This window comes from Amblyomma maculatum, chromosome 8, assembly GCF_055883805.1.
Source record: "Amblyomma maculatum isolate TAMU_Amacu chromosome 8, ASM5588380v1, whole genome shotgun sequence".
Taxonomy (NCBI): Eukaryota; Metazoa; Arthropoda; class Arachnida; order Ixodida; family Ixodidae; genus Amblyomma; species Amblyomma maculatum.
The window spans coordinates 37,381,082-37,397,535 of NC_139351.1; positions in this window are offsets into that span (position 1 = coordinate 37,381,082).

Sequence of the window (16,454 nt, forward strand, 5' to 3'; positions counted from 1 at the left end):
GACGGCATTACTGATTTATACGCAGTTCAGGCGAGCACGACGACTACAAACTATATCATAGCTGTGTGAAAGCAAATCCAGTGGCGGACGTACGGCGGCTGTCCGCTGGGCGAACGGATTCGACCATCCGCTTTCGTACGTACGCCGGAATTCCGGCGGACGTCCGAAATCGGCCGCCGAGTTGCGGCCGAGTTCGGTTGTCCGTCGGACGTCAGTGGCCGTCTGGGAAGGTAGGTGGCTCCATCCCGCCACCCAGTAGTGTACACGGTGCAAGTGTACACGTGCGCAATTTACAATTTACAGCTATCAACCCACGGGGAAAACAATTCATCTAAGCGTCTCCTAATAAGGGGGCTGCGAACCTAACAAAGCACCCCGTATTGCGAGCGAGCTCGCCCGACTTCTAAGCGTTACAGCTAAGGGGGTGTTCCCAACATCTATATATCCTAACCTTATGGATCTCTACCCTTTCACCCACCAAGGCTGACACCATAGAGTTAATACAAAGACTCTAGAGGGAAAGCTGGGCAGGGAAACGAGCTTCTCACTGGTTCGCCGCCATCATCAAATTTATCATTGTGGCCAGCACAGTTTCTGCTCACTGCGTCAAAAATGAACAAAGGTTTGAACAAAAGTTTTAAAAACCGCTGCCGATAACACAACTGTAGGAAATTTCTATACATTGTTTTCAAGTTTCAAGCATATTATATAATCTTTCAGGCACCTTCTTAGCCATAAAGGAATGATGTAGAACAATTGGAAACCATGTTTGCGAGCAGACGTAGTGGACGTAGTAGATCAACAGTAAACACACACGAGCACCCTTTGACATTTACTGTATGCAGCACTAGCCATCCCGGATAGACCAAGGGCCGTTGCTGTGGAATTCGTCACTGTTTTATATATATATATATATATATATACTGTGGTCGTCGTCTTGCGCCAAAGCAAATTTCTGACATACTTTCAGGTGATCGGGCACAGAGGAGATGCATGTGCGCTCGACGGACGAAATGCATGCGAAGCGCGGAACAATCGCAGGGATAGCCGGCCTTGCGATAACAACTCAGAAGAATCAGGACACCTATGTGATGTTACAGTAGGTACGCGACGCAACATATCACAAGAAATGCTCCACACGCGACGATTCTGCCGTTGTTTACAGCACCTACTGAACAGTAGCCGCCCGCCGTCGGTTAACTGCACGCCGCCATCTTCCCACGATCTAAGTTGCCAGCTTCAAACCATCTTCATGTGCCAGATTTAGCAAGTAAAATTCATCTGGCAACCAATGAACAGTGGGATAATGGCGGCAATCACGCGGTAACCCCTCGAATGCATTGGGTGAACGGGCAGCTTTCCCTCTAGAGTCTTTGTATGAACTCTATGGCTGACACAACTGAACGTGTGAGGAATCTGGCTGTTTCATGTACAACGAGAAATGCATTTCGCATCTTAACTAGCACCGGGGAGGTTGCCCACCGACATCTCTCGTGAGCAACCCAACGCGTTCGCGCGCGCGATCATAACAATCTTAGCGACGACGCCGATCCTAATACTTACCGACGGGCGTCCCGAGGCAGCCATGGCACACGACCAGCATACACAGTATACTCGATGAGTTACCTCTATCGCAGCATGAACGATGGTAGGCATGAGATGATGACGATGCAAGTAGGACAGAATGCAAGCAGCGCAGCGCAGCATGCAAGGGGGGATAGAGAAAGAGAGTAGAGAAAGATATTCCTGTACTGTGACATTCGTCGCGTAGCTCGGAACGAAAGGGGGTAGGGGGTAGAGGAGATAGAGAGAAAGATGTTCCTGTACTGTGACATACGTCGCGTAGCTCGGAACGAAAGAAGAGATAGAAGAGAGGTGGGAGCGCGCGCAGGGACAAACACAGACACACACACGCAAGCAAGCAACATGCAAAGCAGCGCAGCATGCAAAGGGGGGTTAGAGAAAAGATAGTAGAGAAAGATGTTCCTGTACTGTGACATTCGTCGCGTAGCTCGGAACGAAAGGGGGTAGGGGTAGAGGAGACAGAGAGAAAGATGTTCCTGTACTGTGACATACGTCGCGTAGCTCGGAACGAAAGAAGAGATAGAAGAGAGGTGGGAGCGCGCGCAGGGACAAACACAGACACACACATGCAAGCAAGCAACATGCAAAGCAGCGCAGCATGCAAAGGGGGGATAGAGAAAAGATAGCAGAGAAAGATGTTCCTGTACTGTGACATTCGTCGCGTAGCTCGGAACGAAAGGGGGGTAGGGGTAGGGGAGACAGAGAGAAAGATGTTCCTGTACTGTGACATACGTCGCGTAGCTCGGAACGAAAGAAGAGATAGAAGAGAGGTGGGGGCGCGCGCAGGACAACACACAGGAGAAGTGCAATGTGCAAGGAATAGAGGTTAAGGAAGTGAGCAGGTAGGATGAGGTGAAAATGCATGCAGGGTGGGTGCTGGGGTAGAGGTAACAATGATAACACTCACCATATATGATGCCCGTATGCGATGACCACCCGTAGAAACGCCGTCGGTAAGCCAGGTGGTAGGTGAAAGAGACGAGTACGAACCTAGCTAACGAGTACGGATATAGCGAACGAGTACGAAAACCTAGCCAACGAGTACGGACCTAGCGAACGAGTACGGACCTAGCGAACGAGTACGAACCTAGCTAACGAGTACGAACCTATAGCTAACGAGTACGGATACCGAGGACCTAGCGAACGACGAGACCGGGCGGTACCGCCCGGCGATGCCGGAGGCGGGGCGGCCGACAGCGGAGCAGTGGTCCGGGCGCACGCGGCGCAGCGAGTGGCGACACGGGGCTTGAACCCCTTTTTATATAGGCAAATGTCTTTCACCCTCCCCCTAGACACCTGTGTCTTCAACATTGCAAGACTACGCAGCGGCGACCCCTCCTCCGCATGTGGCTAGCTGCGCCGACACGCCCACGGCGCAACCTTACCAGAGCGCGCGCTCGCCTCAACAATGCATTGTCCTACCTCCGGAATTCGAGCTCGTCGAAAAGTTCCCGCCCCCTCGTACTATGGATCCACCGGAGTCCTCGACTTTGGCAAATCTATCGGACACGAAACGTCACCGTACCATGGATCCACCGAAGTCCTCGACTTCGGCAAATCTATTGGACACGAAGCGTCGCCGTACCATGGAATCACCGGAGTCCTCGACGACTTCGGCAAATCTATTGGACACGAAGCGTCGCCGTACCATGAAATCACCGGAGTCCTCGACGACTTCGGCACATACATCGGACACGAAACCTCGCCGTCCAAACACAGCGGGTTCACCGAGCAAGAAGCGCCGTCATAAGGACGTCGCCGAGCTTTCGCCAACTATCGCATCCACGGGCAAGATCAAGAAACGCAGCTCTTCTACGGAGTCGTCGAAAAACAAGAAACGCCGCTCTCCCACGGACTCGTCGAAAAGCAAGCGTCATAAGGCAGCGGCCGATAGGTCCTGTGCTAGGATTCGGCCATACAAAGAGCCAGCTACCGCGTCGGCTAACCACGACTACGGCGCTTCAGCAGCGGCGAAGGATAAGCCCGACTTCGCGAGCCCAACATCCTCGGGCTCGAATGCTCAGCCTGCGAACGACCCTGCAGAGCCTAGCCACGGCGCACACGAGATGGCCCACGCCGAAAAGCCTAGTCGCGGCGCACACGAGATCTACAACGCCGAAAAGCCTAGCCACGGCGCACACGAGATGGCCCACGCCGAAAAGCGTAGTGGCGGCGCACACGAGATCTACAACGCCGAAAAGCCTAGTCGCGCCGCACACGAGATGGCCCACGCCGAAAAGCATAGCCACGGCATAGAGAAAGAGATTGGTAAAGCGGTAAAGAGCGGTCACTCGGCGAAAACTGGCCCCAGGAAATGACGCGCGACTTTTTGCGCTGCCGCCGATTGATGGATGGCGGCACCACCGTGCGCATGCGCGGACGCGCGCGCGACGACCAGACTTTCTTTATTGGAATGCTCCGTCGCTTCTGCGCATGCGCCAGCTGAAAGAAGTGAGGAGGAATAACTTGCCGGATGTGACGTAGCCTTGTTTTGTTTTGTTTGTAAAATGTCTGCTGCTTCTCGTCGCCGTTTCAAGCGATAGGTCGATAGCTGGTCGCCAGTGTCGCCGGCTCCGTGATCGCTCGCAAGCCGGACATGGCTGTGGCGATGGTGGCGGACGGGTTTCTTGGCATTGTAGTTTGAATATCGTAGCCGTGTGGCCGTACGTGTTCCTTTCCACTTGTTATAATACTCCTTGAGCTTCAGCCTCGCGTACTGCTGTTCGTCAAGCAGCATGCTGTGATATTCCCATGCGTTCTCTTAGTTACAGATAGCACCATCGATCCGACCTGTGGACTCTGCGACGCTAGTTCTGCAATGCGTGTCAGCCCGCTCTTGTCGATGGAACATGCCTGCAGTATGTCGCAAGTCAAGTACTTACTTGCATTTCCCGAAATTTACGAGAGTCACTGCCTTTGGATCATCCGGAAGTAAGGTGTACAGCGCAAGTAGCGCAACACATGGGATGCGACAAACTCGTCTCCGGTCGAGTGCGTAGTCGAATGGAATCTCGCTGTCACTTTTATCGTTGTCCTCGACTTCGACACCACTATTTAGTAGCAGTGGTAAACGTTAATCACCTCGAAATACCAGTATAAAAAGGGGCGTCGTTCCGGTTGGTGTCAAGTTGGTGTTCCTGTTCTTCCTGAAGGAACGACTGTTCATGTCAGTTCTAAATCCCGGACGTGTGTATCGTGGAAGCTGGCCACCTGCCGATAATGCTCAATGTATACATATTGTTTGCAACATTTCTAAAATGTTTTGTTCGTTGTAAAGTTCTGCATGAAATATATGTGTATAACCTTTATTGTATTTAAAACAGCATTTCGTGCACCAAAATCATCTACTACAGGTCATTGCTCCATAGATTCAAAATAACAATTCCCTCACCTTTTAGAACACTGCAGTGCCGTACATTTATGACCTGATTTATCTGCAGCTATGAAAATAACTGCTTTGAAAGGGCTCGTGTTGTTATATACCATTCGCGTAGGCCTGTGTAACTTTGATGCCACAGTTCCTTATTGCACATTTTCTTGACTCCTCCTTCAGTTTAAAGCATCTGAGCAGTTAGTGGCGATGTATGTACCGAACCATCGCGACCCGCCAAAGCTTATTAAGACGAATAAATGACTGAACCTCATTTTCAGTGAGTAGGATTGTTTTATTTTCTCTCAAATAGTCTGTCTGGTAAAAAAAAAAAAGAAAAAAAAAATGCCCACCTCATTCTCCACTTACCAGAACTACGAACTAAGAAGAGAAAACATTCTCCTCAACATTGTTTAGTCACAGTGGCTGTTGGCTACATAAAGAGCTGCTGATTTCCTTTCTGTTGTCTGGCCAGTAACTTAATGACAGCTTCTGTTCTGGTAGTCTTGATGCCATTGGCACTATAAGGAGGTTCTCACACTGCTTCACTGTTTCATCACATTCCACATGACAGATACGGTAATGCTGGTAATTCTGCATCCGTTGCTGTAGTCAAGGGTGGCACTGATGAATACGCTCAGTGTTAAGATAGATGTCTCCATAGCTCAGTTGGACGATCCATGTCTGCACTTTGGACTTGGATGTAGGACAAACTGTTTCTCAGGCACGAATGCAGTCGGTACTCAGGCATACTGCCTTTGGCAGCATTGCATGTTGTGTATGAAATGGCATAGTGTGCAGAAGTCCAAAGCATTTTCTGTACAATGTAGCAAATGCTTCACATCTGAAGGACAGTCTGCTGACTTTTTTCAACTATATTTTCTTAGTGGCAGTCGAACACTCCGCGTCCAGATAAAAAAAGTATACCAGCTTTAGGGGTAAGAAACACGGCAGGACATTTTAAAATGTAAATTTTCGAAATAGGAATGTTGCTTTGAATATCTTTGAAACTTGACAGTAAAAGATGATGTAACTGCCCGCTGCCTAGATAGCGGGCAGTAACGAGCCCACCATTAAAATGAAGGTCAGTGATGCAGTGATGCCCAACACTCAACCTAAGGGGTATGTACACCCCCCTTGTTTTTCTAAGATATTTTGTTATTTTTTTTTTTGCACACTACTGAGAATTTTATTAATAGCGCTGGGAGACGAGCATGTATGCAAAGGGACACATTGTCTTTAGCTGGCTTATGGTGGAAGAAACTATGACTTCCTCATGAAAGAGAGTACGGCGAATACAATAACAATCCTAGCTTCAAAGCGACAGAGCCACGGTGCAAGTATAACAATCATGCCACAAGATGGAAGCGACGCTATGTGATCCCCAGTGGAAGCCTATGCCTTGCTGTTTCACGGTGGCATAAGGCAGTATGTTTGCAGTTGTAAGGATTTCGCAATGTCATGCATACAATATTGCATCATTGGATGCTCAATGCACCTGCGTGAAGTGCCCACCAGGGGTGAAATTCTACCGTTTATTCCAATAGCAGCAGGAGCACTGGGAATTTCTGTGTGCATTGCATAAAAGGCTGCACGTGTATAGCTTTATGTTGATCTGTTATATCATGGTGCAAAGGTGCACATGTTTTGCAGCATTCTTAGGTTTGCTAGTAACCTGAAATGGCATATAGTTTCTCAACACATTTTATGTACTCCTTGTTCTTTAGTTTCTTTTTTTTTTTTTCATAAGTACGACCTCTGCCCTTGTGTAAAGTGTTCATTTGCAATTTCTCATCAATGTCGGAGTCATAAATATTGCTTGTCCTATGCGACACATCAAGAAAAATAAATATAACAACTGCTTCCCCTCTATAGTCTCGGATACAACTTAAGTCTGCAGTAACTGCCATGCACAATTTCTTCGTCACAGAAAATAGTCTCCAGCTGAAGAATACCATCAATGCTTCTTGCTTGTTTGGTGTACTTACACATTGATTGTTTACCGTTCAGTGGAGTAACACACATGCCGGGAAACATTCATTGCTCATTGTTAGCAACTGCTGTTTTCTTTAAGTTCTATCCTACTTATACCATCCATGTCACACCCCCAAACCTAGATATTAAAAAAAAAAAAAAGAAATAACAGGCGGCCGACACCACAGCTCCGAGAACTGCTCGCTAAAGAGGCGACATGCCCGCTCCAGGTGGAACCAGACCTCCATCCATACTCTTGCAAGCACTTCGTGAATTCCCAGGTTTTGACACCTCTCCTCTCCTCTAATGTTAGTGCGTGGGGGAGCCCCTGAAGGTGATTTAAATAAGACGAATAATGTTTCATTACAGCTATAGTTTAAAGCACTCAGTTACTAATTTAAAAATAGCCATTAGTTAAATAAGGCTGGTCATATCTACCACAGCTAAGAAAAATATTTTGCCCATAGCAATGCCGCCACCATCCCCAGCTTAGAGAAAATATAAATTCCTGCAAAACAGATATTCTGTTACTATTGTCATCACAGGGAAAGATCTACAGAAATATGCCAGTATTTTTACTCTTCTCCAGCAGCAAACTTCCCCTTGTTGTATGGCTAAGTACTATTAGAAATTTCATATGTTTAGCAAGAAAGCAGACAGAATTAGAGAAAACACACCCACAGTTGCATTTCTTGAGAAATTGTAATGAAAGGAATGCCTTCACTCAGTTCCTTGGCTGGGCTGTACACAGCTGAGAAATTTCGATGGGCAGTATGTAAAAAAAAAGAAAGAAAGAAAGTAGTAAACTTCGGAGGTTCACCGAAGTACAGATGCCTGTGGGACTAATGTGCAGCAACTCAATTTTTTTGTCTAAGTTATCGATTAGATATAGAATAGCTTCTCAGCTTTTACATCCTTCCAGTTATTTAAGTTTTGCACTGCTGCTTCCCTAAAGGGACGCTGCAGTCAGCTTCATCCTACTCATCTAAAAAAAATCGTTATGTGGGTTCTTCCAGGTTGGTTGATATTTTTTTGGCAGCAAGAGGTGCATTTATTACTCTGAAAACAATCAAAATGCAACATTTGATTTGCACCTGTGGTGTCATGACCATAAGAACTACTTGTAGAGTAAAACCCATTTGCAGCACGAATAAAAAAACGACAAGAAGGCAGTAAGCTTTGCTCTCACAGAAATGGCGTAGAACAGTCTGAAAAATTGTTGTGGCCTGTAGCACAGCATGGCTGCCCAAGAAGACAGAGTTACGGACTCGGCCGATGGAAGCTCCCAGCGTTACCAAACTACCCCCTTCCCCTCTGACCTACAAGACTAGTGGAACAAGGGAGTAATTACTCATAAGCATCCATCAAAGCACAGCGATAAGGCTGCAAAGGAAAGCTATGCAGCTTTATCAAAACCTCTTTGGTTGAAAAAGCTGCATATCTTTTCTTGTAGCAATAGGGCTGCCATCGGTTGGATGGCAATGAGTAATCACTTTTTATTGCAAGTCTGCTTAACCTTGGAGGGTTTCCCTAAGGCATATGAAATGAGCATTAGACGATTTTTTTTTTTTTTTTTCAGTAACCACATGTTGAAATGTTTTCTGTCTGCATGGTCTTGCTTTGTGACTAAACTGTGCACAAGTGGAAGTTGATGAAGACAGTGATGCGCAGCATGAGAAAGTGGCTGTATAATGCGTGCAATGTCAAGGTGAAGCTATAGGTGAAGTTGTGAAGCTATAGGTGAAGCTAGGTGAAGTTGTTTAATGCAGCGCCCAGAATATCTGACCTGTATAGCTTGCCATGGGTTCAAATCACATTCGTAGCCGTGTGCCATTTATATGCTTTTTATTATGCACCCATCACATGGTGCGTGGAGTCACACTCCGACGACAAGAGAGTGGCTTTAGTGCCTCAGGGCTTCAGACCAGAAATTTGCTTGCAGGCAATTTTTATTTCTGCGCATGCACCATACTGTTGTATATGCACACACCACATGGTCACAATTCAGAAAATGTCATGTAGCCATCACAAATTTCTCCAGGAGAGTCCCCTTAATCCTTACGAGATGCAGCTCATGCTGCAAAACACACTTATCATCAATCAGTAGTGAACGGCTGTGTAGTCGTGCATTGGAGATCTGCCGGAGTAAACATTAAGTAACGTCACCGCGGTTTACTTACAAAAGTGGCCATTGGTGGCTTAGCTGTATTTTAGTTTCCATACTTTTGTAATCTATAAAACTTTTACCATAGAAAAAGCCTGTGTTTCATTATTAGAACACAGTAATTTATTGGTATAGACCAAGTTCATTTTGCCCTCACTATTCCCTTAAGTTGTTCTCATTTGGATGTGGATAGGTCAAGAGAGCTGTGCATACAGTACAGGCAGATGATAAGGGGGGAGGGGAAGAAACCGTAATGACATTCATGGTGAGCTTTATCATATTGATCATATTTATATGCTGTGAGCAAGAACGTTCTGATGCATTCTAGCAATGCGAGGAGGAGAAAGCTGTCTTATTGAAAGGTCAGGACACTGATTGTGGGAAGGTGCTGCTGAGAGGTTTGTGATGAGCAGATCCTGTTTAATTCATCAGCAAGCCTCACTGCACCATAATTACGATATGACATAAACGGCCAACACTGTTAAGTTGCGCTGACATATTCATGCGTCGTATGTCATTTTTGGTTGCTGTGTGGGCTTACACATATTTTTGATGCGATACCCAAAATGTGAGCTCTTTTTTTTTTTTTTTTTTTCCTTCTTTCGTGCAGATGTCCGTGCTTAGGCTACACATGACCACCTCTGTTGCATATGCTCTGGTCGACGGCTGGCAGAGATGCCCGTTTAGGTAACTTTTGGGTCGTCGAACATCGGACCTTCACATTTGGATGAATCCACCGTCAACTGGTTACAGGAGAATGATTCTCTCCTTGCTCCTCCAGGAGAAAAACCTAGCACATCTAATCTGACCCCTTTCCTGGCACCTACACGCCCTTTTTTTTGTTGACCAAAGGTGTTGCCGTATATATGAAATAAATAATTGAAGCAACATAAATCTCGACAATCTGCAAAATATGCTTGCACATTTAATGCTATTACATTTAACCTAGCGGCCACATTTCGTGACATTCTGTGAATTGCAATGCATGTCTGCTAATTATTGCGATTCCTGTATGTGCTGTACCAGTCTACCTAGGCAGCTGTTTTCCCTCTTTGTGGTGAAGTTGCCAGTCTTCTCTTGGAGCAAAGATTGTGTTACCTCAGAATATTTTCTCACATGCATCAGTGCATACTTTGCTTGAATGCTTCAGTTCACCCTTTTAAAGTGACACTGAGGACAACTCCATTGAGTCATTGGTCTCAGTAAATATTTGATTATTTCTCTCATCATGGCTGTGTTGTACGGCAGCAATTGTGGCATATAGTATTTATTGGTGAGAAAATTTAAATTGGAAGCCTTCCCATGAGTCGATTCATGATGACCTTGCTGAAAAGGACGTGTCACTGCCACATTAGAGTGGCTCACGACACAATATATCTTGCAGTAATCTGCACCAAAACTTCTGTGTGGAAGCATGCATTTTACTTGCAAAATTGGCCGGTAATGGCAGCATCTTTGTTCTGTTTCTTGGTCTTTCCATCCTTTTAAAACCTCTGCTTTCATTTTAAGTGGTCTCTTTAATGGTTTGTGGGGTTTAATGTCCCAAAGCGACTCGTGTGGTCTCTTTAAGATTAGAACACTGTATCTTAGCGATACAGGAAAACTGCTTTCCATCCTCCTTAGTGTCCCTTCAAAGGAATCCGACAATAGAACACAATTCACAATAAGTATTTCAATATGTATTGCCATTTGCCTACTTTGTGCCTGTGGCTAATTTTAGCTTGTTTTACTCCACAAAAGGAGCTTTGTTTAACAAAATAAATACAGTGTAAATTTCACTGGTGACTAATTAACCATATTAACAACTCCCTCTTGTGTAAACTCACTGAACATCTGAAATATGTTTCGTCAGCACTTCATTACTTCTGGGCTGCCATGAATGGCAGCTATGGCATGTGGTTTTTATGGTAAGCAACCACCTTGGCAGGAATGTTGCTTTGTGAGCTGCGTCGATTAGTGTCTGCCCAAGACTTGGACATCACTTAGGAATATACACGGTCAGCAGTAGGACGGTGTACATTGGACCTGTGTTGGCAGTCACTTTTTCAGAATTGCAGCGTTGGAACCAAGGACCATATGGCATTACCTTGGCCTGCATGCATGACAACACAACAAAAGCAGGACATAACTCCACCTAACAGACAGGATTAAAATCTCCATGCAAGCCTTGTGCTCAACACATCACTAAAGGCAACAAGCACTGTTTGCCATGTCAGTCACAGCAATGGTTCTAGCAAAACTACTTTCGCTGTGTAGTGTTTAATATTTTTAACAGTGCAAATTTACGCTGTTTTGTTACTCTTGCAATGATTTATGTCCATATACCTTTTTTATCCCATAGCTGCAGTTGGCTATCATGACATATGGAGTATTTTGTGACCACCCGAGGGTATTGTATGACCTGAAATCGAGATGCATGTGTGCATTTTGACACTTCACAACTAATATGCAGTCCGCAATAAATGTTCAGTCTTGCGCTGGCAAGCAGACTGCTTAGATCTTTGAAGATGCAACACATCATTAGCATGATTGTGTGAAACAATATGAAGGGATATCAGTCCATATTGTTGCAGCTTTCACAGCTGGCCTGTTTTCCCTAAGGCAGAGGAAATAATTACTTGGCAAACTTTGTTTTTGGTGCATGCTGCAACTAGTCGCAAGGGCAATGACTGGACAAAGATGGAATCACGAACGCAGCACTGTTTATTTATTGTTTTAACACTAGTCTACATGCTTGTCTACAATGATAAGCACAACAGGGCAGGTAGAAATAACATCGATCGAATAGGACGTCATGGGATGTTTTCTGAGACAAAAAAAAAAATAAAAAAAATACAGGAATTAGATACAAGAACTGTCTAGAGCTAGAGCAGCTGGAAGATAAATACTGTGCAAAAATACCAGGACTTTCACAGCTTGCGCTTCGAGCCTTTAACTTTAGGAGCAAAACTAGAGGCAGGACTGCGTCGGGAGATGTCGAGAGCATTTTTCCTTTACGCGGGCGGTCTACCTCCTGGCACTCCTAAGTACAGAAGTTTACTTGAAAATATACCTGGATTCCACGGTTGCATGACTCCAGTAGGCCGGCAGCAAGTCGCTTGAGAGCTGTGATGAATAGCTGGCCTTCCCGGTTGAGGTTCTATTTCCCGGTTAGTCCCGGGCTGGCTACCGCACCGGAGCTTCATAATAGATTAGCTGTGCCAAGCTGCCTGCATCAATTGGACACCGAGTTCCGTGTTTGTACATCCGATAAAGGCAACGAAAATGGCAAAACAATTGCCCTGCGGATACACTAACCGACCTCTTGAAATCCAGGATAGAGAGGCAATTTGGTACAAATTACAGGCTCCAACCGGCCTTTTTATACTGGTATTTCCAGGTGATTAAAGTTTACGACTGCTACTAAATAGTGGTGTCGAAGTCGAGGACAACGATAAAAATGACAGCGAGATTCCATGTTTTTTCGCATCCCATGTGTTGCGTAACTTGCGCTGTACACCTCAGTCCGATTGTATACGTACTTTCGGATGATCCAAAGGCAGTGACTCGTATAAATTTCGAGAAATGCAAGTAAGTATATGGAATGCTGAATACACCAGTTACTTGCAACATACTGCAGGCATGTATCATCGACAAGGGCGGACTGACACGCATTGCAGAACTAGCGTCGCAGAGTCCACAGGTCGGAGACGGTGCTATCTGTAACTAAGAGAACGCATGGGAATATCACAGCATGCCGCTTTACAAACAGCAGTACGCGAGGCCGAAGCTCAAGGAGTATTATAACAAGTGGAAAGGAACACCTGGGAACACGGCCACACACGGCCACTCGGCTACGATATTCAAACTACGATGCCAAGAAACCCGTCCGCCACCATCGCCACAGTCAAGTCCGGCTTGCGAGCGATCACGGACTCGGAGCCGGCGACACATGGCGACCATCTGTCGGCCTATCGCTAGAAACGGCGACGAGAAGCGGCAGACATTTTACAAACAAAACATAAAACAAGTTTTACGTCACGGCAAGTTATTCCTCCTCACTTCTTTCAGCTGGCGCATGCGCAGAAGCGACGGAGCATTCCAATAAAGATGGTCTGGTCGCGCGACGGCACTCGCTGCAGCGGTAGCCCGCCGGAGCACTAGCAGACGACAAGAAGTTGTCGAAGGGAGCGGTTGCGTGCTCGTGCCTCGCCGCGCTTGTGCGGCACAGACCTCTCGTGGGCTGCTGCGCGGAATGACGGCAGTTGGAAACGACGGCAAGGTGAGCAACGTTTTTTGCTTAACTACGCTGCATTTCAAGCAGTTTACGCTGACCATGCCGGCCGGTGCCAATAAGTTTCGCAGCTCATGAACAGGTGCGCCGGCTGTTCAGGCGCAGTTCGTTACGCCGTAACTCTGGCGGTTCCCAACCACGGCGAGGTGTAATATGTTGTGTTCCCGGGAAGCAGCTTCATTTCGAACAGTTTAGCTCGTCACGCTTGACAAAGTGGCATGTGAAGGCACCAAGGCACGCCGTTGCGCCAAAATGGCGTGTTCGCCGGCCGGTGCGGCCATGCTGACGCAGTTTGCCGAACGGCTATAGTTTTGCTAAGTGTCGCGTTTAGCAGAGCAACGGTAAAGGAGAGACGTTTCATTCTTGACTTTCTTGCTAAACTACGCAGTATTTCAGGCAGTTTAGCTCAGTACGGCGGTCTGCGCTTCACAAAGTCGCACGTGAAGGGCAGCCAACAGGCATGACAAGGCGCTCGCCAATATGGCTCGCCGGCCGCGATTGCACATGACATGGCGTGAGGTTTTGCGAACGGCTAGTTTTGCGTGGTGTCGCGTTTAACAGGACAACCGCAAGGTGAAAAATGTTTCATTCTTGTAAACCTGCGAGGCATTTCGGGCAGTTTAGCTCAGCGCGGTGGTCTGCGCTTCACAAAGTCGCGTATGAAAGGCAAGCCAACATTGTGTGCTCGCCGGCCGCGGTGAGGCCAGGCCGCGGTCTTGCACCGTGGCCGCGGTTTTGCGAACGGCTAGTTTTGCGTGGTGTCGCGTTACATTCAACGGGACAACGTTAAAGTGAAAAATGTTTTATTATGCGGCAAGCTTCATTGCTTCAGCTGTTCAGTGCTCTTGAGGAATATCGTTAGATTAGTGGCTGTTATTTCACGCTCTGTAGAAATGCATTTTCAGATAGGTTAGGTTAGCCTGCATTTCCTGACCTCTACGTTGCAAGAGTAGCTTTTGTATCAATTTTACGAATGACAGCTTTTCTGTTCTGGACCATAACTGCTGCTCACAAAGTTTTCAGTACCCACCCACATGCACAGATGTGTGCGCGGTGCAGTGGCCTTACATTTCATTGCAACCTTCTGCATCATGTTCATTCCTTTTCCAACAGCACTGCATGGACCCACGGACTGCAGCCGAAGCACGGCAGATGCGCCGAGTGAATGGTGTGGCCTTCCCTCAATCGTCAGTACTCCTCTTTGCCCTGGACAATACAAGTTACCCTTGCTAAGGTAGCCACTACTGGGACTGTGTAGTTTATGTATAATGCCTGTTTTGTTACATATCATTTGCAATAATTCGGAAATCAGTTATGCAATTTTTTGTCTCTACCTTAGTGCTGTTTCTCACCTTGTGTATTTTTATTTTTCTGTATTGTGTACGTCGCCTAATGTGTGTCAAGTATTGTCAATGCATCCGTCTACATCTGTTGCATCTCGTGTTTTATATGCAGCAAAATAAATTCATTTCACAAATCACTTGGAGTCTTTTCTGCAATACTGTTTTGCAAAGGCTGTGGCGCAGCTGCGTTGATGGCCAGTTTAGAGAACTGGGAATCTATTTTTCCTGTTGTTATGCACGCTGAAAATAAATAGAAACACTAGCAGATTATTTAAAACCAAAATAATGCGCCAAAAGGGCATGGAAGGGCGCAGCGCATTGGTAGCATTCAAATCGCGCGCCTTTCAGCAAGACCGGAAGTAGTTGCCGCCGGCCGCTTGGTGCACTACAGTCAAATGGGCCGCTGGGCACTATGGGAGTGTCCGCTCTTTCCCAATCTCTTTCTCTATGGCCACGGCGCACACGAGATGGCCCACGCCGAAAAGCCTAGTCGCGGCGCACACGAGATCTACAACGCCGAAAAGCCTAGCCACGGCGCACACGAGATCGACAAAGCCCACAGGCCAGCGAGCTGCTCTACGACGGCCGCGAAAGCCTCTTGTCAATGGGTGCAATACGACGAGCTGAGAACGACTGCGCAACAAGACGACCCGCGCCCATTACTGAGTGACTTCTTTCCGTCATCGCAAACGTACTCGGCCACGCAAGCGACAACGGCGTCACAGGAATCCAGGGAACCGCCGAGCACCACAACTAGGGGATCGATCCGACGGCGACGACTCGCAAGTGTTTGCAGCATTAGCCGAAATGACCGGCGCTGTTTTCGACGACGTCGGCGGCAGCGCCGAGTCCTCTTTTCCACCATCGCACCCGTCGTCTTCGAGCCCGAAGCAACGGCAGCTGTCGTCCAACCTGCGAGGAGCCCCTCCGCAACAGCACTGAAAACGTTCATATACAGCAAATGTATGCACATTCAAGCACTGCACGTTGAACTTGGCATGATCGACGAAATGCCGGTGGACGTTTCTCTCGAATGGGCAAAGTGGGACCATTTGTTCGTAACCAGCCCGGGCGTGATGCGCGTGAACAATGTCCTCGCGTACTTTGTGCACTACGCGCGGAATTTGTCGGCCGCGTTCTCCCGCGACCCCGCACGTTTAGCAGCAAAGCGCTGCTTAAGCAGATGCGCTACGAAGTCAAAGCTGTAAAAGTCCCCCTATATTCTGACAGCATTCGCGAATGTCTCGGGGGCGTTAAGCTTGAGCGTATATCTTCAGTTGAATTTGTAATGCCCGCCGAAGACCCTACGTGCATTCATGCGCTCGCCGCTAACGACAGAATACGCGATTTGTGCGGCAATTACAGCGCCTGTATAGAACGCGTAATTCTAACAGGAATCATCCGAACCGAATATGGAGCCTACACCCCCAAGTACGAAAATGTACACTTGTACTCCTTGCATTTCAACAACTTCATCTATCGTTTTCTCAAGTCCCTAACTAACCTGTTCACCTCGCGTATGCGACCTACCCCTCTGCCAACCACTAGAGACGAGTACAAGGATGGCTATAAGCAATTTGCCGAAAGCGAGGTTAAGGCTGTTTTAGCCACAAGGCGGGAATTCTACGGGCCGTTCTTCTACCGTTCCCGCAATCCGCTCTAGACAACGAGAGATTTCCGAAACAGGAATGGCAGAAAGGCGTGCTACTGCGCGAACTCTTTGTGGGCGAGGAAAAGTGTTATGCT